Source organism: Equus przewalskii, chromosome 11, assembly GCF_037783145.1.
Source record: "Equus przewalskii isolate Varuska chromosome 11, EquPr2, whole genome shotgun sequence".
Classification (NCBI taxonomy): Eukaryota; Metazoa; Chordata; class Mammalia; order Perissodactyla; family Equidae; genus Equus; species Equus przewalskii.
The window spans coordinates 11,350,501-11,377,254 of record NC_091841.1 but is presented as its reverse complement, the minus strand read 5'-3'; the positions used below and the strand labels follow the sequence as shown (position 1 = coordinate 11,377,254).

The following is a 26,754-nucleotide window of genomic DNA, read 5'->3' as shown; positions in this document are numbered from 1 at the left end:
TGGCTCCTGTGTGTTAGGAAATATATTCGTGTTGATGAATCTTTAACAATGAGTTTTTCATTCAGCATCAATAGAGGGTAAAGTGGTTTTTGCAGAACTTGCCCCAAATTTATGCATGGTTCGGATTTAATTCTCATGGGAACCAAGGCATCAAATCTTGGCCCAGAAATGCTGCCTGTCTTATTTTATGCATAATTATAGTAATTGAAAACTCATTTTTAGAGAGGTGAACTACTCCTTTCTCCTTCATCACACTGAAAAGTCCTTCTTTGACCTAAAGAGCCCATAAATTAAGCCAACAGTCTTTTGAAACTTTTAAGAGATCCTGAAAGATTGGGACTTTCCTTAAGTGACTGGATGAACCATAATGTTTTTATAAAATTTAATGATATAGAGAAAGGTGAAATCAATTAATTTTGCCAGCATAAATTAAACCTAGTTGGCAAACTCACGGGATAAAAAGTTTACACAAGTTTTTAAAGCCTGTTCGCTCAGGCAATGGCAAGCAAAGGTATTCTATAGCAATTAATGTACCTTATACTTTATTACTTTTAAAGTTTTGATCGTCAACTTTGAATTATGAACAGTACTATAGCCTTCTACAACTGGCAGCTCAATTTTAGCAGCAGAGTTTTAATTGCAGTAAATTTGAGTACCTTAATATTATGAATACTGTTCCAGGTTTTGGAGAGACAATTAAAAATAGTAAACATCTTTAACAATGCCTTATAGGATATTGTTAAAAATTTTGATGGGGAGTGAAAACTTTTCTTTATATTGGCATAAAGCCAGGCTCTCTCACGCTCCTTTGACTTAATGGAGTCTCATTCATTCACTCAACACATATTGAGATTGATGCCTACTGTGTGTTAAACATTGTTCTGGATTCTAGGAATACACTGGTGAACCAGAAAAAGACAAAGCCCCTGACCTAAGAGAGTTTGACAATTTTATCTCTCAAACAATTTGCTGTAGCAAATTGTAGTTTCTGTAATCCCTGCAGCCCAACTCTAGTCCTTGAACAAAATAAATGCTCAAATACTTTACTAGCAGTAGCGAACATTTATTGAATACTCACTGGGTGCCACATATTGTCTTTTTTTAATCTTCACAGTTTTTTACAGATGAGGAAACTTAGTGTTAGAAAGGTTATGCAACTTGCTCAAAATCATAGACCTGATGGAACCTGAATTTCTACCCAAAGTAGTTATGTCTTCAAGGCCTTTGCTCTTAACCTGTGGTTGTACTATATGAAGTAATGGGATCTGTTAGGGAGAATGCAGGAGCAATTTCTGGGTAGAATCACCCCTGTTTTTTATACCTCTTATCAGAGATGTGATGAAATATGAATGGTAGACATGGTGGTTTTAGAAGGAAGATGAAGCAGTTCAAAATATGCTCTTTACAATGTGGGAGAGGGGACATCTGTGACGGGGCAGGGGGGTTGCGAAGGGGGAGCATAAAATTAGGATGTTGATCTAATTATCATTGATGGATTCCTGGTGGTCAGGTTTGGGGAGATTTGAGATTCTTAGGTGATTCTTGTAGTCTTGCCTGTAGAGTTCAGAGTGTGTCACTTAGCTCATTCCTCTCAGGGCGGTTGCCCTGCGTACTTGATAAATCTCAAACACGTTAAACTTATTCTTTTGGCCTTTGGGTTTGTTGTTCTCTGCCTGGAACTTCCCGCCCTGCTCTACCCCGTACGTCAAGCCTGCCTTTGTATCAGGCTCCACTCGGGTCTCAACTCAAATGTCATCTCCTTAAAGAGGCATTTTCTAAGCTCCCAGCTAGAGTAGCCTTCTTGGCCACTTTACCTCACTTTCCTTTTTATTTACTTCATAGCATTTATTGCTATCTGATAGGTCATTTGTTGTTTGCTTGTATATTGTCTGATTTCCTCACAGAAATGAAAGCAGAGCACAGATTTTTTTTCCTGTGAGGCTACCTCAGTCCCTCAAACAATGCTTGGAACAAAGAAGGTGGTCAAAAGATATTTGTTGGCCAAAACTGATGCAGTCTTCTCTATGGTAAAGTGGTAAAGACAGTATACGGTTACATGTCGCTTAACGATGGAGATGCGTTCTCAGAAATGCGTCATTAGGCGATTTCGTCGTTGTGTGAACATCATAGAATGTACTTACACAAACCTGGATGGTACAGCTTACTACACACCAAGGCTGTGTGGTACTTGGGACCACGTGCGGTCCATTGATGACCGAAAGGTCGTCACGCGGTGCATGACTCTATAACCAACCAGTTGGCTGAGTTACTGTGTGTTTGGGTGTGAGCAGTATCTCAGCAGACTAATTTGGAAAGTCTTCAACTAAGAGTCCTGGAAAAATGGTAGTTTTATGTTTCTGTTGGCTGGGAAGGAAGGTAAGTCTGGCTCTGCCCACCACCCTTTTTTTTCCTTCAGTTTTTGAAAGCTTTGAAATCTGTAGCAGTTTTTAGGGGTACTAGTTAAGTATATTGTAGGATGTCCCTTTTTTGGAATTTATCTGGTGTTCTTCTCATGATTAGACTGGAGTTATGAGGTTTGGGGAGGAAGATCACAGAAATAAAGTGCCATTTTCATCACATCATATCAAGGGTGCTATCAACATGATTTATGACTATTGATATTGACTTTGATCACCTGGCTGAAGTAGTGTTTGTCAGGTTTCTCCACTGTAAAGTTATTGTTTTTCCCCTTTTCCTTCTGTCCTCCTTGGAAGGAAGTAACTATGTGCAGCCTACACTTAAGGAGTGAGGAGTGATAGTCCCTGTACTTTGCGGTGGGGTATCTACTTAATTTATTTGGATTTCTTCTGCATGGAAGATTGTCTCTTTCTCCACTTATTCATTTGGTCAAGTATTTATTTATATCAGTATAGACTGAAGGATATTTATATTATACTTTGAATTTTATTCCGATACTATTTTGTTGCTCAAATTGTTCCAGCTTTATCCATTGGGAGCTCTTTCACTTGGCTCCTGTGCCCCTTTAACATACCCACATCAGTGTGTGTGTGTGTGTGTGTGTGTGTGTGTGTTTTGCTTTATTTAATTATTTTTGAGCACTTTACTTTCTGGCACTACAGGATGCTCTAGGCTCATCTTGTATGTTTCTTGTCACAGTGCTAGAATTAGCCATTTCTCCAAGAAGCCCTGGTTATTGGAGAATGGTGTTAGAAACCAAGATCTGGGTATTAAGTGTTCTCATTGCTGTTGGGGTATCCTTTCTTTTAGGCCCTCTCAGGTAACAGAGCAAAGAAATATCTATGTGTATGCTAACTCATGTATATAGATGTATCTATAAATGTTTCTCTATGTAGCCATCTGTATCTATATTCAGTTAATGTGAGTTCTTACTAATATCTCCAACTCTAATCTGTTCCACATAGGTCATTCTAGCCTCCTCCCCTTGCTGATCTGTGAATTTCCACTTCAACAGTGAGAAACCTGGCTTCCGCCATCCACCATTCGTTCACTTAATTGTTCAGTTCCAGTATATATGTATAGCGATATCAGAATTATTAACCTGTACTCCCATGGGAAACAATTTTATCATCTAGAGGTACAATGCTTATGTACAGTTCCTTTTGCCTTTAGTCTTGCAGACTCCATTCATTTCCGAAGTTACCTAGGTCAGCTCCTTTTGCCCCACCCCCTTCAGCAAGGTTGTCTCACACATTTGTAATACAGTTAAATTCTCTTGCTACAGTCTGCATTCTTTTCTGGGATCCCCCAATGTCCTAAATGAATTTTTAAAATCAGCATACATTGAAGTTCACTCTTTATGTTGTAAAGTTGTATAGGTTTTGACAAATCCATAATGTCATATATCCACCATTACAGTAGCGTCAAAAATAGTTCCACTGCCCTAAAAGTCCCCTGTTCAAAAAAAGTACATTCTCCTTTTCATCCTTTCCTCCCTCCCCCATCCCCTGGCAACCACTGATCTTTTTACTGTCTCATAGTTTGTTTGTTTTTTTTTTTTTTTTTAAAGATTTTATTTTTTCCTTTTTCTCTCCAAAGCCCCCTGGTACATAGTTGTATATTCTTTGTTGTGGGTTCTTCTAGTTGTGGCATGTGGGACACTGCCTCAGCGTGGTTCGACGAGCAGTGTCATGTCCGCGCCCAGGATTCGAACCAACGAAACACTGGGCCACCTGCAGCGGAGTGCGCGAACTTAACCGCTCGGCCACGGGGCCAGCCCCTGTTTTTTGGTTTTTTTTGAGGAAGATTAGCCCTGAGCTAACATCTGTTGCCAATCCTCCTCTTTTTGCTGAGGAAGACCGGCCATGAGCTAACATCCATGTCCATCTTCCTCTACTTCATATGTGGGATGCCTGCCCACAGCATGGCCTGACAAGCAGTGTGTAGATCCACACCAGGGATCCGAACCAGCGAACCCCGGGCCGCCAAAGCAGAATGTGCGAACCTCACCGCTGCGCCACCAGGCTGGCCCCTAGAGGAAACTTTTTAAAAATAAACTTTTTATTTTGTAATAATTTTAGATTTACAGAAAAGTTGTGAGATGACACATGGAATTACTGTATACCTCTCACCCAGTTTCTCCTGTTGTTAACATTTTACATGGTGCATTTGTCAAAACTAAGAAACTAACACTAATGCATTACTTTTAACTAAACTCCAGATTCTGTTTAGATTTCTACGATTTTTCTACTCATATTGCCTTTCTGTTTCAGGATCCAATCCAGAGTGATCTATTGCATATAGTTGTTGTCTATCTCTGTCTTCGCTAGTCTTTGATGGTTTCTCAGTCTTTCTTTGTCTTCATGACTTCGACAGTTTTGAGTACCTGTTCAGTTATTTTGTACAATGTCCCTCCTTTTGGGTTTGTCTGATATTTTTCTCATTATTAGACAAGGGTTATGTGTTTTTGGAAAGAATGCCACAAATACCATGATTTCATTTCGAGGGATATGTGATAGCCACATGACATCACTGATGATGTCAACCTTGATCACTTGGTTAAGGTAGTTTTGCCAGGTTAAGTAGTAAAGTTATTATTTTTCCCTTTCTATACTTGTTCTTTGGAAGTGAGTCACTAAGTCTAGCCCACCCCCAGAGTGGGTGAAGGACTTTTAAGTTCCACTTCCCAGAGGAAAGAGTGTCTATATATATTATCTGATCTTTTATAAGGAAGATTTGTCTCCCTCACTTATTTTTCTCTGTTCAACCATTTATATCAGTATGTGTATCTGTTCTGTACTCTGAGTTGTAATCTGACTCCGTTATTTGTTTTTTTGTTCAAATTGTTCCATGTTTGACCTTTGGGAGCTCTTTTGGATTGGCTTCTGTGTCCCTTTGACTTGCCCCCATCTTTTTTCCTTTGTGAGCATTTTCTCACTTTCTGGTACTACAAGATGCTCCAGGCTCATCTTATAGTTTCCCTGCCCCAACCCTAGACTCAGCCATTTCTCCAAGGAGACCTGGTTCCTTTTGTGGGACAGTGGTCTTTAGAGACCAAGATGTAGGTGCAAGCTGTGCTCGTTGCTGGAGTCATTATCCTGGGCTCTTTCAGTGGACAAAGCTAGGTAATATATGTATGTATACTAACCTGTGTATATGCACATAAATGTAATTGTTTCTATATCTTTCCATCAGTATTTATATTAAGCTAAACATGAATTCATACGTGTTCTAAACAGATGTCCTCTTTGTGATTTCCTTTTTACTGAAATCTAACTTTTTTCTCCTGGTAACACTTTTTAAGTGCCATAAAAAACATTTTCCCTGACTTGATAATAGCAGTTGTTTGGTCCTTGCATATAATCTTTGTTTAAAGATGCATTCAAAGCATAAATTCGGACTGAGTTGGAATAATCATACATTTCTGGCATAGATATGATGTCAGATAAGCCATGGTGACCTTGTGTCTCTTCAAACATGATTTTTGTTATTTTATTGAGATAAGAAACCTACTTCTTTGATATCTTGATTATGTTTCTTAGAGATTTGTTATTAATTAAAGTGACAGCTCCTTTCTATAAAGATGAGAAAAAAGTTGACTAGTCTCAAGTATTTGTTGAAATGAAATTCATTTCTTTAATGTGGATATCTTCTTTTCTTTTTTCAATCATAAGACCTAAAATAGCATTTTATTTCTCTGAAAGTCAACTACCAGGAAATAAACCAAAAATATCTTTTCAGCAGCCTAAGTAGGTATCACAAATTTTATTGACTTCCTTCGAGTAGATCCTAACTCTCTTTATGCACAATGTCAGCCTGCTTGGTTCTTGAAATCAAGAGCTAAAATTAGAAAGGCAGCATGCTACAAGCTAACCAGAACTGTTAGCTTGATCACAAAGGTTGAGGAAGGAAAGCTACAAAATATAAAACATTAAAATTAAGAAAAAGCCACATTGGAACCATTTAGTTTTGGTGCAAGAGTCCCTCATACTTCTCTGGCAGTAGATATTGAAGGTATTGCTGCATTGATTGCTCAAATGGATTATCCTGAGAAATTTAATGATCAACAGTATACTTTGTTTTATATGACGCGGAGGCATTTATATTTTCTTAGCTTTATATGAAAAATAGTTACATAAAGTAATTATTGTTTCAGGGCTAGCCCTCTGAGATCTGGCAAACTTGGCTATCTAGAACATCTCATTCCCTAATCAGTTTTGCTGTTTTATTGCTTTTTTTCTTTTTTCTATTTACTTGCAGTGCTTGTTTTTATCATTTTACATCCTTATCCAGTTGCCGTATGAAGTCTCTCATTTCTAGATTTTAGGAATTTTTCAGTACTATAATTCCACACTTTTGTTTTGGCCCTTTTTTTTAATGTGGTACCTTCCTTTAAAACAAAAGCTCTCATGAGAACCTCCTAGTCTAGAACTAGTGTGACTGCTTCATTTGGGAGTAAAAATCAAATCCCATATCATAAATCTCTGTGCAGTAAATAAAAACAGTTTTTTATACTTCAGAGCCCAGCTGCTTATTTTGAGCAATGTTTAATAAGGGAGATTCCTCCAAAGAAAATACGGACAGTCCCCTTGAGTATTATAAAATGGTATTTACTTGTTTAACTAATAGTAAACCTGCTTTCTGTAGGATAAAAAGGAATAGATTGCTTGTACATACAAAGAAGCAGTTTGTTTTAGACCAGAGAAGACTTGCTTTACTCGGTCCTAAGAGCGCTAAGCTAACTTAGGCCTTTCTTGGAACAGAGGGCTGAAATGTGGGTTTGTTTAAGTCTGAAGTCTGTCTAAAATCCCTGAATGACTCTGGGATGATGCTCATAATAATAGCACCGTAATTTGAGTGCTGGTATTTGCCAGGCAATCCGTTAGTACTGCTTCCTTGCATAAAGTCACTGGGTTTGTATGATCTGGCCATTTTCAGTCTGCTCCCCTGGCTCAGCCCATGTTCGTCCACACAAGTTCTAGTTCTATTCTTTACTCCTGCCCAGCTCTTTCAGGCTTTCACACACATGTCTGTAACATTCTCTCTTGTCCCCACCCATTATGGCTTTGCCGGGCTAATCCCTCTTCATTTCCTTCAGTTCTCAGCCTAAATTATCACTTTCTCAGGGAAACCTTTCCTGACCCTCTAGTCTGGATTAGTTGCCTGTTACACCCTCATAGTACCTCCCCTCCCCCACTGTAATGCACAACCTGTACTCCGCACACAGCTGAGCGCCTAACAACAGAGGAGCCTCACATGATCTGACAAGTACAAGTGTACTTGTGGGGCAGGGGAATAATGTGGATGTTTGGGGGGTTCTTAACATGTATAAGGTAAAATTTCATTTAATCTTAATAGCAATTAGTTGGATCACTTTAGGCAAATTACTTAACCTGTATGCCTCAGTTTCCTCTTCTGTAAAATGGGAATAATAATATCAACTTCAAAGTTATGAGAATTCAATGAGTTAGTACATGTGAAGCGCTTAGAATAGTGCCTGGCACAAAGTGAATGCTCCAGAAGTGTGTATTAAATAAGGAACCACATGAAGATGGTACTGTTAGATGATGAAACTGAAGCTCAGCTAATGTGTGACGGAGAAAGTTTTAGAACTCAGATCTAACTCCAGAGCCCAACATGACAGGTTTAGATTGAATTTAATCTTGACTAGAGCTCTCTACAGTGAGATTTACTGCAAGCAACTGTTCTGCCATTCTTTGCCAAAGTGAAAGATTCTAAAATTAAAATTACTCTCTTTTAATGGATTTTGGATCTTTTAATGAAAAAGTAGATAACTAAGAAAGCAGTGGCAAGGGGCTGGCCCCGTGGCCGAGTGGTTAGGTTCGCGCACTTTGCAGCAGGCGGCCCAGTGTTTCGTTAGTTCGAATCCTGGGAGCGGACATGGCACTGCTCATCAGACCACGCTGAGGCAGCGTCCCACATGCCACAACTAGAAGAACCCACAACGAAGAATACACAACTATGTACCGGGGGACTTTGGGGAGAAAAAGGAAAAAATAAAATCTTTAAAAAAAAAAAAAAAAAAAAAAAAAAAAAAAAAAAAAAAGAAAGCAGTGGCAAAAATCTTATAGGATTTCAAATTCTATTAACTGAGCTGTTTTTCACTTTGAAAAAGAGTTTACTTCAGAAGTCCATTAAATATATTGTGTTTTCCTGGCACATCTGAAGTACACCTTCAGCATACAAAATTTTATTTATAAACAACTCAAGGAACACTTGTATTATATATTTAAGACTTCCATGATTTAATGAGCTTGTACCATTTTAGGAATTATTTGAGTGCAAAGCACTCTCTGCTAGATGCTGGGGTAATAAATAAGACTCAGTTCCTTTTTTCAAAGGAGATATGGTGCCCAAAAATGTGAAGGGAGAGTAGTGAGGCTTAGCTTATGGGATGAGTTAGACAGAACCAGCGTAAAGTTTCCAAGCTAGAATTTTAAAGTTTTAGAGTTTTTTAAAGCATTATGATACAATTATTGAAGCTTCTTGTTTGAGGGGCAAGGGAGGGGGTGAGTCATGGCTAGCATTAAAGTGAAAAGTAAAAGTTCTTCAGCCAGCCCCTTAGACAAACTTCTTAGAAGTAGCCATGATTAATAGTTTTCTATGGATCCTTCCAGAAAATTTTTATGGGCATTCAAACATGTACAATGCTGTATTAGTTTTCTATGGCTGCTGTAACAAATTACCAAAAATTTGCTGGCTTAGAACAACAGAAATTTATTTTCTCACAGTTTTGGAGGCCAGAAGTCCAAAATTTAGGATGAGTCTTTTTTTTTTTTTTTTTTGAGGAAGCTTAGCCCTGAGCTAACATCTCTGCCCATCTTCCTCTACTTTATATGCGGTACGCCTACCACAGCATGGTGTGCCAAGTGGTGCCATGTCTGCACCCGGGATCCGAACCAGCAAACCTCAGGCTGCTGAAGCGGAACGTGCACACTTAACCACTGCACCACCAGGCCGGCCCCTAGGATGAGTCTTAAGGGGGTGAAAATCAGGGCAGGGCCACACTCCTCCAGAGGTTGAAGGGGAGAATCCCTGTCTTGCCTCTTCCAGTCTCTGGTGGCTGTTGACATTCCTTGGCTTGTTGTCACATCACTCCAGCCTCTTCTGATCTTGCTCTCCTCTGTCTTCACATTGCCTTCTCCTCAGTGTGTGTGTCACATTTCCCTCTGTTTCCCTCTTACGAGGATACAGGTGATTGCATTTAGAGCCCACCCAGATCATCCCAGATGATCTCCCCATCTCAGGATTAATTTAATCACATCTGCAAAGACCCTTTTTCCAAATAAAGTAACATTTACAGGCTCCAGGGATTACAACCTGCTATCTTTGGGGATCATTATCAGCCTACCGCAAATGTTTATGTCCCTCTTTGTATATTTTTACTAAACAGAAAAAAGGAATTAAAATTCATATTACTGTCTTTCTTATTTCTTTTTAAAACTTAATAATGGATTTTTTCCACATCAGTATTGAAATGTTTACTTTAGGCTTCTTCATCTTTTTTTTTTTTTAAGATTGGCTCCTGAGCTAACTTCTGCTGCCAGTCTTTTTTTTCCCCTGCTCCTCCCCAAAGCCCCCTAGTACATAGTTGTATACTTCAGTTGTGGGTCCTTCTAGTTGTGCTTTGTGGGACACCACTTCAGCATGGCTTGACGAGCAGTGCCCTGTCCACGTCCAGGATCCAAACTGGTCAAACCCTGGGCTGCCAAAGCTGAGCGCGTGAACTTAACCACTCGGCCTTGGGGCCGGCCCCCTTCTTCATTGTTTTTTTTCTCTTTACCTGCAGAGCATTTGTGTCACTTTTTTAAAAATTATGGTGGAAAAAAACCCGACATAACTTAAAAATTACCATCTTAACCATTTTTAATTAAGTACATTCATTGTTGTGAAACACATCTCCAGAAGATCTTCATCTTGCAAATCTGAAACTCTGTATCCATTAAACAGCTCCCCTTTTCCCCCCTCCCTAGTCCATGATAAACTATGCTTCTACTTTGTTTCTATGAATTTTACTAGTTTAGATACCTTATATAAGTGGAGTCATACAATATTTGTCTTTTTGTGACTGACTTATTTCACTTAGTGTAGTGTCCTCAAAGTTCATCCATATTGTAGCAAGTGACAGGATTTCTTTCCTTTTTAAGGCTAATAATCCATTGTATGCATATACCACATTTTGTTTATCCATTCATCCTTTGATGGACATTTGGATTGCTTCTAACTCTTGGCTATTGTGAATAGTGCTGCTTTAAACATGGGTGTACAAATCTCTTTGAGACCAGTTTTCAATTCTTTTGGATATCTATATACTCAGAAGTGGGATAGCTGGATCATATGGTAATATGGTACTCTATTTTTAGTTTTTTAAACAACCTCCATACTGTTTTCCATAGCAGTTGCACCATTTTACTATCCTACCAATTGCATGAAGATTCCAGTTTCTCTACATTCTCGCCACTGTTTGTTATTTTCTGGCTTTCTGATCTTTTGGGTGTTTTTGATAGTAATCATCTTAATGGGTGTGAGGTGATATTGCATTGTGGTTTTCATTTGCAGTTCTCTGATTAGTGATGTTGAGCATCTTTTTGTATGGCCATTTGTATATCATCTTTGGAGAAATATCTATTCAAGTCTTTTGCCCACTTTTTAATTGGGTTATTTGGGTTTTTGCTTTTGTAGGAGTTCTTTGTATTGTCTTGAGTATTAACACCTTATCAAATATATGATTTGCAAATATTTTCTTCCATTTTGTAGGTTTCCTTTTTATTCTGTTGTGTCTTTTAATGCACAAACATTTTCAACTTTGATGTAATTCCATTTGTCTGTTTTGCTTTTCTTGCCTGTGCTTTTGGCATCATATCTAAGGAGTTATTGCCCATTCCAATGTAATGAAGCTTTTCCTCTATGTTTTCTTCTAGGAGTTTTATAGTTTTAGATCTTACGTTTAGGTCTTTAATCATTTTCAGTTAATTTTTGAATATGGTGTAAGATAAGGATCCAACTTCATTCTTTTGCTTGTGGATATCCAGTTTTCCCAACACTGTTGAAGAGACTGTCCTTACCTCATTGAGTGGTCTTTGCACCCTTGTCAAAGATAATTTGATATGGAGAGTGTTAAATCTTGTCAAATGCTTTATACTGGTCAATTGAGATGATCATGTGGGTTTTGTCCTTCATTCTTTTAATGAAGGACAATGTCATGGTGTACTACTTTGATTGACTTTGGTATGTTGAACCATCCTTGCATCCCAGAAATAAATCCCACTTGGTTGTGGTGTATGATCCTTTTAATATGCTGTTGGATTCAGGTTGCTAGTATTTTGTTGAGGATTTTTGCATCAGTATTTATCAGTGATATTGGTCTGTAGTTTTTTTCTATTTGGTATCAGGGTAAATCTGGCCTCATAGAATGAGCTTGGAAGTATTCCTTCCTCTTCAATTTTTTGGAAGAGTTTCCAGAGCATTAGTGTTAATTCTCCTTTAAATATTTGGTAGAATTCTCCAGTGAAGCCATCTGTCCTGGGCTTTTAATGTATCACTTTTAAATTCCTTTCCAGTGAATGTTCAGCTGGGTGTGGCGCCCTGAGTACAGACTATAGGAAGGAAGGCCTGCTCTAAATGTGATATTACTTGGTGCCATGAATTGTGCTAGATATGACTAGATGACTCAGAAACTCCCCTTCTCATTCTATATGTATGGAGAAGGAAATACAATTCATATTTCTGACTTTTTGAATCAGTGTTTTACCTTTTGCCATATTACTTTCTTTGCCAGGCATAAGAGGCTGATAATTAAAATTCTGCTTTTTGAGTGGCTTGTGTGAATCCCTACTTTTTGACCTGGGGACAAAATATATTCTACCAGGGTTAGAGTGCCTGAAAAAGGAAAATGATGGTAGAACCTACATGTATGCAAACTGTGGTTTTGGATTGTCTGTGATACTAGCATAGAGCAAACTACCGTTCCTTTGTAGTAATTTAACCAAGGGCCAAAGAGAATGGGGCTATGAGATTTTTGCCACTGAAGTAGAAGCACTTTCCAAACATTTCACGTTAGCTGCAGATGTCTGAGTACTTAAGAACTTGGAATGTTTATTATATATAAATAGTTGTGGAGTACTGTTTCATAAAACTTTTGAGGTGGGAGAGTTATTAATACAAACTCCTTGTTTTATGCATGAGAACACTGAAGCCCCCAAAGATTAAATGACTTCTCTGAGGTTTCACAACTAGTTAATGGCAGAGCAGGGATTTGGGGATGTAAATTTTCGTCTTTCTGTCCCAGTGATCTTCTCAGATTTTTTTTAAAAAAGTGCCTTCTTACACTTCTGCTTGACACTATAGTATGTAACTCCCCCCAGCCCCACCCAGGAATATTAGCCCTGAGCTAATATGGACGCCTGATCCTCCTCTTGTTGCTGAGGAAGATTGGCCCTGAGCTAACACCTGTGCCCATCTTCCTCTATTTTATGTGTGGGACACTTGCCACAGCATGGCTTGATAAGCAGTGCGTAGGTTCCCACCTGGGATCTGAACCGGTGAACCCAGGGCTGCAGAAGTGGAGTGCACGAAATTAACTGCTGCGCCACCGGGCCAGCCCCAGTATGTAACTTTTTAAATTATAAGATCCTACTAGCTAGAGGCAGGGGGTATTTTTTTCCTTTAATTTTTAAACTCATGGAATATTTAATATATTTTTAAAATAATAAATTATCTATGCTATAAATTTTAAAAAGGACACACCCATGTTCCTACCACTCAGTTTAAGATAGAACATTACCAATATCGTGTGCAACCTTCCTTGATTACATCCGAGTTTATATTCTCTGCCCTTTCTACTATGCTGAGTTTTCAGTATATCCTCCTTTTACTTGTCTTTTTGATTTAACCACAAGTATCTGTATTCCTAAACAGTATATCGTTTGGGTTTGTGTAATCATACTGTGTGTTCTTCAGTAACTGGATATTTTTCTTGCAGCATGGTTTGTGAAATTCATCCCAGTTTTTGTTAATAGCTGTCTTCATTTGTTTTCACTCTGTATATCTTCTTTGTGAATATAACACAGCTTGTTTAGTCATTCTCCTGTCAATGGGTTTTTTTTAACTGATAGGTAATTCACATACCATAAAATTTATTCTTTTAGAGTATACATACAATTCAGTGGCTGTTTAACATAGTCACAAAGTTGTGCAACCATCACCACTATCTAATTCTGGAACATTTTCATTACCCTAAAAAGAGACCTCATACCCAGTAAGTCACTCCCATTCCCCCTTTCTTCTTCTTTACCCTCAGCCCCTGGAAACTACTACTCTACTTTCTGTCTCTGTAGATTTGCCTAACCTGGGCATTTCATACCAGTGGAATCATATAACATATGGCCTTTTGTGTCTGGCTTCTTTCAGAGACTTAGCATAGTGTTTTCAAGGTTAACCCATGTTATAGCATGTATCAGTACTTCATTCCTTTTTATGGCTGAATAATATTCCGTTGTATGCATATACTGCATTTTGTTTACCCATTCATCAATTGATGGGTTTGGGGGTTGTTTCCACTTTCGGGCTATTATGAATAATGCTGCTGTTAACATTTATGTATAAGTTTTTGTGTGGACATATGCTTTCAATTCTCTTGGGAATGGGTTGTTAATATCAAATATTTTCCAAAATGGATGTACCAATTTACATGCCCCCAACAATGTACAAAAATTCTGGACCCCCTTTTTAAAAGAAGTTTTTGTAATATTGGAATGGTATTTATAATAAGTTTCTTAATATTTTCTTGTAAGCTTCTGTTTGCTTCCTAATCAAGAGAATTATACTTTTGATAAAAGAAGTTTAAAATGACTTGCTATATAAAGAGATTGTTGAGGAATTTTATTTAGACTGTGAAAAAACTCATCTGAATGTGGGAAAACCAGTCTGAAAGATGTGTATGCATGTTTTGGTTCTACTTACTAGGAATACTTTTTGTTTATCCTTATAGCTTGTTGATCCAGACAAAATGACCAGATTTGACTACTCTTGGATGGGATTTGAAAGAGTAATTTTCATTGATATTTCCCTTTGAAAGTGTTATATAAAGTAGCATCTAAGATTCATACCAAATGACCAATGACTGGTTTGTAAAAAGAAGACTACATTACAAACCAATAATACTAAGTTGCAGATAGAACTGGCTTTAATTCCTAGGTATAAAAATACAGATCTATACCGGCAATTAGTACTAAGTAATCCAGTTACTCTTGTACATTACTTGAACTCTTGCACAGTGCTAGTGGGCAGTTCAAAATCGGACTATTCTAGTCTGATTTGTGGCAGCCTTAACCTAGAATTTTCTAAGACCATCAGCATAAGGGTAACCTGGGTCTGCTCCCTAGTAGAGCAGTCTTCATGCCTGTTCTTTGGACTCTAAATTTCCACTTGAACCCCTGTTCAGGATTGCAGATGTTAGGGCACTTATAAATGGTCTTTAGCTTCACTAAATTGATTCCCATACTGGTCTGGTGGTGGCTTAAGGCTTTAGTAAGGTGTATTTATTCATCTAGGTTAGATAGAGGAATACAGGCTTAGTAACCACATAAATCTCTTTCCTGGCAGTATGAAGGAGACACAAAATGCAGTCAAAACTTGTAAGCTGAGATTGAAGAAAAATTCCTCCTGTGAAAAGAAAATTAAAACTCATTGATAACCTATGGAGAGCTTGGAGATCATTACTTAACCCCCTGAGATATTAATCCAGTTTTTGCTACATTTTTTTTCAAGAATTCTTCATATTAAATTAGATAATTGTGCATCCCAGCTTGTATTTGCATGCAAGATTTTTATCTACATAGACTTGTAGTGAATTCTTGGCCACTCTTTGAAAGATCGCATTTTACTCACAAGAAGGAGAATATTATTTCTCTGTTTTGCCTCCTATTACCTCCTACCCATCTTCTATCATTGTCTGGAATTCCTCTGTTGTAGAGAACAGAAGGAAGTCAGTGACAGGGTGAGGTGAAGCAATGCAGGCTGCCAGAATTCTTTTCTGGGCCTTTGAGTTGCCATTTGAAGAACACTACCCACTCAGGTTAATGGAATGAGCTGCTTACATAATGGGGGCTATATATTTACCTTGATGCTTTGGCTATTTCCTGCAGCAATTTTTTTTGCCCCTGGAGGAGGGATTAGGATTGTAATAGGAGAAACTGGTCATCTCCTTTGTTTCTGGAATATTACCTGTGTTGCCACCAAAAAAGAGTTCCACGCATCTGCGGTGGAGTCTTCCTAGTTGGTCCTTCATTTGCCTCATGGCTTGGCAACCCTGTGGGCTGGAAGGAGCGCCCTGCGCCCTGCAGACCTCTGGGCCAAGGTCCGCCGCGGTTCAGCGGAGGCCCCTTTAAGCCGTCAGTGTGTGCGAACCGGGCCGAGGCGGGGCGGGCACTCTGACGGCGAGCTCTGGGCCCCGCCCCCGGAGGAGGCGTTTCCAGGCGGCCCAATGCCGCCGCCCGCCAGCCTAGGATTCCTGCTGATTCTGCTCGGATCGTAGGGCCCGCGACCTCTCCCTGCCTGGGGAGCGTAAGTGTCAAATTGCAGGCGAGGGTCGAGCATCCCGTGCCCATGCCGGAAGTCCTGGTGGACGGTACAGGGGACTTTCCTGGCCTATCAGAGACTAAGGCTGCGAAAGAGCGTAAACAATGCCGGGTGCAGTGAGCTAAAGCCTGGGGCATCTGCTCTACTTCTGGGTGGTGACAGCGGCCCTAGAGGGTGCTTGTTTAGAGATGCAGTGGTTGAGCGGTGCGGTGCCCACGATCTGGCTTTGTCCCAGCCTGGTTCCAACCTGGGGTGAGGAGAGGATTGCTTTTACCAGAGTATAACCCAGTTGAGCTGGATGGGTGGAGCTGGATCTAGTGCCCTGGGCCTTAGGTCCTTAGCCTGGGGTTTGGAGACCTGGGTAGCTTTGGGATGAGTAAGCAGTAAGTTTTCAGCTACCTTGGTACAGTTGAGCAGCACCTCTCCGAGTTGACCTGATTCACAGCCGGGTTTAGCTTTTCATCTCCCCAGAGGCCTGTGTTGGTGTCGGGTCTCCCTTTTGGAGACATTGACAGTGGCCAGCTATTAGGGAGAGTCCAGTTAACCTTCTTTCCTGCCAATACGAATAGCATGATGTGGAAGAGACAGCTCTTTACTCTTCCCCCTCTCTGAAGGAATTTGTGGGAGGACACCATCCCAGGACTAGGACAGCAAGCATACCCAAGTTTGTTGAGATAACCTGCTAGAGAAGCAGTTCAGATTTCTGGCCTCCTGATAATGCTCCAGGAAGAGGGCAACACTTGTCCCTGTTAATGGGAATTACCTGGAGGCAGTGATGTTTTTTAAATTAGAGGGAAAGGCTTGTCATTTTTGTTACTGGCTACTTAGAGATGAGTTTTTTGTCTGGCTTGGCCAAGTTATAAAAGTCTTAAGTTTTCTGTGACAGTTACATAATTGTTTCTTTAATCTAGTTGTCCTTCCTAGACATGGTTTGAGTAAAGATTCCTGGGCATGTGTGTGTTCTGATTTATAGTTATTTTCTTTTTTTGAGTGAGTCTATCATCACACCTCATTGGAAATTCAAAGGGGTTGCCTTTTGAGTGGGCAGAAATTTCCCCCAAACTTTCTTCAGACTCACTCGATGCTTCCTTAGCCAGAAGTGAGAGTCCAGGAATGGTGATCAGATCCAGATCCCGAGTATTGTGATAGTGAAGAACTTTGTAGGTCAAGGGCTTGGGAATTAGCCATAAAATAGTTTCACTGCTATAGCTTCTTCCCAAGAAGAGAGCTGAAATGGCCTTTTTAGTAGCTGTATAATTATTCTTATAGGATGTCAAAGTACAGGAATTTAAAATAAAAGGATACCACACTTGGACCTTTGGGCGGTGGGAAAGAGTGGTGGATGGAGAAATGAGAGACGCAGGTTCTAGGCCCACCTCTGTAGCATTGCTCATGACGTAATTTCTCGGGGCCTTTTAGCTGGTGATAAAGGAGAAAATGCATAGACTGCTGGGGTCTATATGTCATGATAGTGCATAATGCATACTTAAGAGATAACTCGATATTTAATTGGATACTAAACTGAAAAACCAGACAGTTTGAAATTTATTCTAAGTTCTGCCCAATTCTGTGTGACCTTGGAAACGTTTCTTAACCTCTGGTCTAAAAATAAACAATTACATCTAAACCTTTTTCAGGAATAGTGTGGACTGTATGGTATTTGAGCTCTTTGGAAGACATTTTTGATATATCAGTAGTATAAAGGTTATAATATTTCTGTAAAATAGATTTATTTTAGCTCGCCTTCTTGCCTTTGCATCTGTCTTAGGCTAGGTAAAACTTCCTGGGAGCTCTGAATAATTTGAATTTTTTTGAGGAAGATTAGCCCTGAGCTAACATTTGCTGCCAATCCTCTTTTTTCGCTGAGGAAGATTGGCCCTGAGCTAACATCCGTGCCCATCATCTTCTACTCTATATGTGGGACGCCTGCCACAGCATAGCTTGATAAGCAGTGCATAGGTCTGTACCCAGGACCCAAACCGGCGAACCCCGGGCTGCCATAAAGGAGCGTACAAACTTAACCACTGTGTCACTGGGCCAGCCCCTGAAATTTCTGAATATTTGTACTATGGACTAGATTGAATGAACCATAGCAAGCATCATGTATAGTTCAAACTAATTTTATTATTACTTCTCATGTTGGCAATTTTATTCATTCTTAAAGCATCAAACCTTGCTATGTAATGAAAACTTGCTTTCCTATATGTATGTTTGTGAAATCCAGAACCCTCTGTTCATCCCTGGTGCCACATTTCCAACCACTTGAAGATGGTACTTCTCAAGTCTAAAACCAAACTCATCATATTCCTCACCTCTTCTCCATTCCCCCAAAACGAAAAACCCAGAACTTCCTCTGACTTATATTGCTGTACTGGCACCACTGCTCTCCCATTCACCCAGATGGGACCCTCCTATGAGCCATGTCTTCCTACACCCATGTCCTTAGTTGATTCTACTTCTTTAATGTAACTGCCTTCGGTCTGCCCTGCCCACCCTTTCCATTCCTATTGCCGAGACCCCTAGTTCTGGCTCCTGTTTATCTTTGTCCTGGAGTACTGCAGTAATTTCCGATGAAGACTCTACTTTCTCTCCCTTTCAATTCGTTCTACACAGATTTATCTTTCTAAAGTAGATAGGATTACGTCACTGCCCTGCTTCAATTCATCAGCATCCCCTGCTGTTTAGCTTAATATTCAAGATTCTACATGATCTGGCCCTAGTCTACCTTTCTGGTCTTACACTCCAATAAATGGAGCCATTCACTGTTCCCTAAACATGCTCAGCCTAGCTCCAAGACTTTGCCTTTCTTGTTTTCTCATCCTAGGATATCTCCTCTCCCCTACTGTTTTTTGACAAATCCCACCTGTCTTTTGTCAGAGTTCAGATGCCATCCTTTCTGTGAGATTTTCACTGACTGTCCCTCATTCACTGATAGTTAATCCTATCTTTGAATTCCCATAACCCTTATTTGTCCCTTGCTTAGGGCACTTTCCACATACAGTATATTTTGTATTATGATTATTTGTTTACACATCTTACTTGAACTCCTTGAGCACATCCTGGTTTACCCATAGGGAAGTTCAATGAATGAATAGGTAAAATTAGAATAGAGTAATTCTTTATAATTAACTAACTTTGTTAGTTTGGTTTTTTTAAACAGTTTTAGTGAGATACATAGTTTACCTACCATTCACCCATTTAAAGTGTACAATTCAATGGTTTTAAGTATATTCATAGATTTGTGTGACCATCACCACAGTCAGTTTTAGAACATTTTCATTACCCCTAAAAGAAACACCACACCCCTTAGCCATCACCCTTCTAATATCCCCCAAAACCTAATCCTAGGCAACCACTGATCTACTTTCTGTCTCTTTTGCCTATTCTGGACAATTAATTTGAATGGAATCATACAATATGTGGTCCCTCGTGCCTGGCTTCTTTAACTTAGCATAATGATTTCAAGGTTTATCCATGTTGTAGCATATATCAGTACTTCATTTTTTTTATGGTAGTAAAATACATACAACAAATACACGTAACACATACCGTCTTAACCATTTTTAAGTGTGCAGTTCAGTGGTATTAAATACATTTGTAATATGCAACCATCACTACCATCCACCTCCATAATTCTTTTCTTCGTGTAAAACTGAAACTTTATACCTCCCCATTCCCCATTCTGTCCATCCACTAGCAGCGACCAGTCTACTTTCTGTCTCTATGATTTTGACTACTCTTAAGTACCTCATGTAAGTGGAATCATACAGTATTTGCCTCCTTGTGACTGGCTTATTTCACTTAGCATAATATCAAGTTTCACCCAGATTATAGCGTATGTCAGAATTTCTTTTTAAGAATGGCTGAATAATAAAAACTGAATAATATTCCATTGTGTGTGTCTTCCACGTTTTACTTATCCATTCATCCGTTGATGGACACTTGGGTTGCTTCCATGTTTTAGCCGTTGTGAATAACGTGCTGTGAACGCGGGTGTACAGATATCTCTTTGAGACCCTGCTTTTTCAGTTCTTTTGGGCGTGCACCCAGAAGTGGAATTGCTGGGTCGCACGGTAGTTCTGTTTGTAAGTTTTTGAGGAACTGCTGTACTGTGTTGCGCAGCAGCTGCACCATTTTACGTTCCCACCAGCCGTGTCTGAGGTTCCAATTTCTCCACATCCTCGTCAGCACTTGTTTTCTGTTTTTTTGATAGTAACCATCCTAATGGGTGTGAAGTAGCACCTTACAGTTTTGATTTGCTTTTCCCTAATGATTAGTAATGTTGAGCATCTTTTCGTATGCTTATTGGCAGTTTGTATGTCTTTGGAGAAATGTTTCCTCAAGTCCTTTGCCTATTTTTTAATCGGATTGTTTGTTTTTTTGTTGTCGAGTTTCAGGAGTTCTCTATACTACTTCATTTCTTTTTATTACTGAATAATATCCTATAGTATGGATTTACCACATTTTATTTATTCTTTTAATCAGTGGATGGACATTTGGGTTGTTTCCACTCTTTGAATGTTAGTTTGGTTTTAATTTATTGTGTATATTGAAAACAATACTACATTTTTCTAAAGAGATCATTCAGGCCTTCAGCTTGTTAACTCATGAAATTGTTAAATCTTACTCTGCACACCTTCCCTTTTATCTTGACTCTGAGGTTCCTCTCATTGCTTCCTGAATGTGTCTGAATGTTCCCAAGGCTTTTACTTTCCTTCATGATAATGATTAGTTAAAATTTGCAGGTATAGGCAAAGTTTTGCTTTCAAACAAGTGGTCACTTTAATGCCCCACCCACAAAGTGTTCTAGAATTATAATCAGAAATTTAGAACTACTATGAATTATAGAGATCATGGTCTACCACCCTTTCATTTTTCATTAATCTCACAGAAAGATTTTCCTTTTCAACTCTCAAAGGAGTAAGGTTTGCCACGGGGGAGAGTTGGACTGCATGGCTAACCCCAAATTACAATGAAAACTATAGTCATTCCTCTCTTATCCAGGGGCAGGTTAACAGTGTTTTAAGGCCCACTTGGGTAGTTAGCTTGATTATTAGGCAGCTGCTGATCAGGGATGGTTCCCTCTTACCACCTAAGTATATTTTAAATTTCTCTAAATTGCCTACATCCTTTTGGAGGCAGATAAACTTGTCTTTCACATATACTCTCATTTGCTCTTTATATTTTCATTGAGTTAATCACCAAAATAAATATTATTTAAAAAGTGTGAATACTTGTCACTATAGATAATGTGGAAACCATGTGTAGATAAATTTCACCTAACTAGGAGTCAAGAAATCTCTTCTAGACCAGTCTCTCCGACTTAAGTGACCTCGGGCAAGACCCTTAACCTCTATTTCCCCATTTGTAAAAAGAGGATGGGGTAGTTGCTTTATCCCACTTTTTTAAAAAAAATTTTGAGCCTTGTAAGGATTAGAGATTAATAAAAAAGCTCTTGCTCAAGAGAATCTTACAGTTCAATAAGAAAGAGTCACATAACTAAAGATAAGGCAAAAGAAGGAAGAGAGGAAAGAAACCAGAATGCGATAATAGTGTGCTTGCATTTACGTTATGAAATACATAGAAGTGATTAAATGTCTTCCTCACTAGATTCTTAAATAAGAGAATGATTGTAAAAATACTTGTAAAATATGAAGTGCTATTGAAATACAGGATTGGTATTTACCATCATTGTAAGTAGGTACTGTGGGACAATTGTAGACAGTGCTCCAAAGTCTTTGAAAATAAAGAGTGTTCATGCAATCATGGAATTTGAAAGGTTGTAGACCAAGAGATTTTATCCTGGGGTTAGAATGTTCAGGGATTCTGTGAACTTGGAAGGAAAAATAATCACATCTTAATTTTCACTAACCTTTTAACTGAAATTTTAGCATTTTCTTCAATTAAGGATGTAGGCAATAAACCACAATAATGTTAGAAGCAGCCATGCCTTTGTTACCAATAGAAATCATTTTCATAATCACGTTATGTGTTATAGCTAAATAGTTTTGGTCATTATAACTTCAGAATTACAGTAGTTATTAAACTTGCTGCTAGATTTTATTTAATGTATTAATGAAGAAACCCATATATTCACATTTAAAAATATTTCGATAGCTGTATTTCAACATAATTAATTTAATGTAATATTTTATGCATTAAAAAATATTCTGAGAAGGTGTCTATAGACTTCACCAAGGGTCTGTGACACAGAAAAAGAACCTGTTGTGTAGGCTCTTAAGACAAAATGGAAGGTAAATAGTACTAGTTCCATTTTATTATTTGAAGGAACAAGAGAGATATGTGGCCTTGCCCCCAAGTGTTAACTAGACCAAAAGAGGTTAAAAAAAAAAAAAAAGCAAAAGCCGTAGTTTCAGTTCTTTATTTGGTCAATGCATGAAATAAAAAAGTAAAGAAAGTAAAGTGACTGTAATAAAATTGTAAGAGGTCTATGCATTATGTGTAATGTATTTTATTCTCTTTCAAGTATTTAATTTATGACTTGTGTCAATGAGTATATCATTTTCAAGTAACTATTATGAGTAAAATGTCTAATGATTTTCAGTTTTGGGTATTTATGTTTGCTCTTTTAATCCTATAAAATTCCAAAATGAAGTCAACTGTAATTTAGAAATGAAATAAATATTTTCAAATTGGGAATGCCAGTGAACACTGATGATAGTAGTCGATTGCTAACATTTATGAGCCCTTGCTAGATGCCTAGTCTAAGAGTTTTACATGTCCTGACTCATTTAATCCACAAAACAACCCTCTGAGGCGGATACATTATTCCCACCTTACACGCAAGCATGCTGAGGCAGTATGCATTTGCCTAAGTAACTTACCCAAGGTCTCACCTCAAGTTTGAAGGTACAGATTTTTTTTAATTTAAATTTTTTAGATTCACAGGGAGAAATAGAAGAAGATAAAAATTTTCTCAAATAGCAAAAACTCAAATTTGATAAGACTTTTACTGCTGCTTGGATTTTTGTGGGTATTTTTCTTTCCCCAGCAGACATCAGTTGATCATTTTATGTGCCAGGCAGTGTACATGGTACACTGATGGGCTCATCTCCCTGTCTTGCCAAGTGCTGGTTTCACCTGAACTCTATCCTGGGCCCCTTTCTCACTCTGTAGTCTTCCCTCAGTGCTGTCATCCACCCCCTTGGTTTTAATTACATTTATCTACTGATAACTCCTAAATGTTTATCTGCAAGCCAGATCTCTTGCTGAATCTCCAGCTGTTGCCTGCATCTACACGCGTCTAGTGGGCATCTCAAACTCAGCTTGTCCACAACTTCATCTTTGTTCCTCTCTTACACCTCTTCTACATTCACTCAGTGAGGACATTCTTTAACATTCCTTATAGGTCTAAAATCCATCCACTTTTGTCTGTCTGTGTTGCCACCACCCTCAGGTCCCATCATCTTTCATTTAGACTACAGCATTCTGATTTCCCTCCCTTGTTACTGCCTTCCAAGCCATTCTTTACATTGCTTTTGTATTTACATTACCTAATCTTTGAACAATGCAAGTTTGATAGCTATATACTTTTCCTACTTATAGTCCTTCAAAGTCTCCTTTCATCTTTGGGATAAAGCCCAAATCCTCAACCTTGCTTACAAGACCTTCCAGGGTCTGATCTTGACTACTTTCCAGGCTGACACCACACCCCCTTACTTTCCTTGTTGCATTTTATACTTGAGCCTTGCTGAACTTTCTTCATTTCCTCAAGCCGTCATATTAAAAGAAGTTAGAAGAGGTGCTCTGGCAGTTTCTGAGTGTTTATTTCCATTTCTGTACTTATCTCTGAATGATAAGTGCGTGAACTAGCACATCTTTGGACCACACTTTGAGTAGCTTTGAACTTTAGTACACCACATGGGTGAATTTTACAGATGAAGAAGTGAATGAAAAAGCAAGTTATGGAAGACTGCAAACTATGATAAAATTTTTCTAAAACTTGTAAACAAGTGTAATTAATTTTGTTGTTTAGGGATATGTGGCTGCGACTATGGCATACAACTAAGCAAACTTCAGGAACGTGCTTCTGTGGGAAGTAGGATGGGGCAGGAAAGAAATGCAGTTGCCGTAATAAATTGGGAATGTTCTGATTTTTAGATGGGGGCAGGTAACATGACAGTTTTGTTGTAATGCTTCATAACTCATTTTCTTGTATATGTAAACTCTTAAATTCTAAAATTAAAATGATTGTGAGGGAAAATTAGTGGAGCAGTCCTTTTTTTCTTAGTTTATCAATACTGGAAGAAGAAAAACACAGCAGAGCGAGAGTCCCCAGTGTCGCATGTATACACAAACACTATGTCCATTATATCAGTGGCTGGGGAAGTGTTGATATGAAGCGAGCCTTTCCTTTGAATAGAAAGAAGCAAAACACCAGTTTTTTAAAACTCAGGCGATAAAGTAGTAGAACCCATTTCAGAAAATGTGACATAATGGCATATAAATTTTATATGAGGTGGTTAGGTTGGATAACCTTTTTCTTCATGTTTCTAAAAGGAACCAATAAGAAGAAAAAAAGAGTATTGCAGTGAACTCACAGAATACCGAGAATCGAATATTATTGTTCACGTTCTCTTGGTTGGAAAATGTTTAAACACTTTCATTGAGTATTTCTTTAAAAAACAGTCAGATAGGAAAGATTGCTTTTGCAATTCAAACTTGTGCCAAGAAAGTAACTTTAGAGGTTTTCAACCCAGGGTGTACATTAGAATCACCTGGGAACTTTAAAAAAAAATTGTTGATTAAATTCACGTAACATAAAATTAGCCATTTTAAAGTGAACAGTAGCATTTTGTACTTTCAGTGTTGTGCAACCACCATCTCTGTCTAGTTCCAAAACATTTCCATCACACCATAGTAAAACTCCTTCCCCATTAAGCAGTTTCTCCCCGCTCCCCACTCTTCCCAACCTCTGGCACCCATCAGTCTGCATTCTGTCTCTGGGTTGGTCTGTTCTGGATATTTCGTATAAACGGAATCATAGAATATGAGACCTTTTGTGTTTGGCTTCTTTCACTTAGCATCGTGTTTGTGAAGTTCATCCACATTGTAACACGTATCAGTACTTCATTCTCTTTTATGGCTGAGTAATAGTCCATCATATGTACGTACGACAGTATGTTTATTTATCCGTTGATAGATGTTTGGGCTGTTTTTTGGCCAATGTGAACAGTGCTGCAATGAATATGCATGTACGTGTACTTGTTGGAGTACCTGTTTTCAGGGGGGTTTTTTTTCCTGCTTTTCCTCCCCAAATTTCCCCAGTACATAGTTGTATATATTAGTTGTGGGTCCTTCTAGTTGTGGCATGTGGGCTGCCGCCTCAACGTGGCCTCATGAGCCGTGCCATGTCGGCGCCCAGGATCCGAACAGTGAAACCCTGGGCCACCAAAGCGGAGCACGCAAACTTAACCACTTGCCCATGGGGCCGGCCCCCTGTTTTCAGTTTTTTGGTATATTCCTAGGAGTGGAATTGTAGAGCCATATGATAATTCTATGTTAAATTTTTAAGGAACCACCAAATTGTTATACATGGTGACTGGACTATTTTGCATTCACTTGAGCAACTTTAAAAATACACAGATCTAATAATTTTTATTGTATTTTACAAACATATCAGTGTACAATTATTTAAATTAAAAAAAAAAAGACTGGGGCTGGCCCAGTGGCGTGGTGGTTAAGTTCACACGTTCCGCTTTGGTGGCCTGGGGTTCGCCGGTTTGGATCCCGGGTGCGGACATGGCACTGCTTGGCACGCCATGCTGTCGTAGGCGTCCCACATATAAAGTAGAGGAAGATGGGCACAGATGTGAGCTCAGGACCAGTCTTCCTCAGCAAAAAGAGGAGGACTTGGGGCTGGCCCCGTGGCCGAGTGGTTAAGTTCGCGCGCTCCGCTGCAGGCGGCCCAGTGTTTCGTTGGTTCGAATCCTGGGCGCGGACATGGCACTGCTCATCAGACCAGGCTGAGGCAGCGTCCCACATGCCACAACTAGAAGGACCCACAACGAAATATACATCTATGTACCGGGGGGCTTTGGGGAGAAAAAGGAGAAAAATAAAATCTTTAAAAAAAATTAAAAAAAATAGGAGGACTGGCGGCAGATGTTAGCTCAGGGTTAATCTTCCTCAAAAAAAAAAAAAAAAAAGACTGTAGAGTTTGAAAGGTACTGCATAGTTCATTTGTTTTTGTTTCTATATAATATTGCACTCAGTGAATATACCACTAGTTATTCATTTTCTTTTTGATGAACTTATCAAATGTTTCTAACTTTTGACTTCTGAAAAGTCTTTTCATAAAAGACTTCTTTTTTTTTTGCTATGACTTTTCTTTTTTCGCTATGAATATTCTCGTATAGGTCTTCTGATGCACTTGGCATCAATTTCTAGGGTATATAGCAAGAAACAAAGTTGCTGGATAGCAGAGGGTATGCGTCTTCAACTTAAGTAATGGCATACTATTTTCCAAACTGTTGCACTGTTTTCTCTCTGACCATTGCTGTATTAGAGTTCCTGTAGATTCTCTGTTAAGGTTTGACTCCTACTCTAAAGCACACTGCTATTATTTCACAGGGTCTTGGGGATTTTGGAGAGAAGTCTTAGTGAAAGTTCCACTTATTCTAATACACTTTTACAGTTCAGCCTTTGAGTATATAAATTTCCCTGGGATAGTTCCTACATTTTGATAGGAGGGAATAAGTTGTAAAGGAAGAGGCG

The 26,754-nt window shown here is 38.8% G+C and overlaps 1 protein-coding gene and 1 long non-coding RNA gene across 7 annotated transcripts in view; one reads left to right on the top strand and one right to left on the bottom strand.

Annotated features, from left to right (window-relative positions):
* Positions 1-26,754, top strand: part of CKAP5 (cytoskeleton associated protein 5) — a 95,477-nt gene that overhangs the window by 956 nt on the left and 67,767 nt on the right. The window contains exon 1 of one of the 6 annotated variants that reach the window (XM_008543134.2): positions 15,878-16,002. The exons of 4 other annotated variants lie outside the window; for them this stretch is intronic. The gene's annotated coding sequence lies outside the window, so the exon portion shown is untranslated. Of the gene's footprint in view, positions 1-15,877; positions 16,003-26,754 lie in introns of those variants that run through there. One more of the 6 variants, XM_070564981.1, reaches the window with a different exon arrangement.
* Positions 14,606-16,046, bottom strand: LOC139074466 (uncharacterized). The gene is made up of 2 exons (XR_011524100.1): positions 15,664-16,046; positions 14,606-15,102 (listed from the first exon to the last, which is right to left on the bottom strand). It is a non-coding gene; the product is annotated as an uncharacterized lncRNA (long non-coding RNA).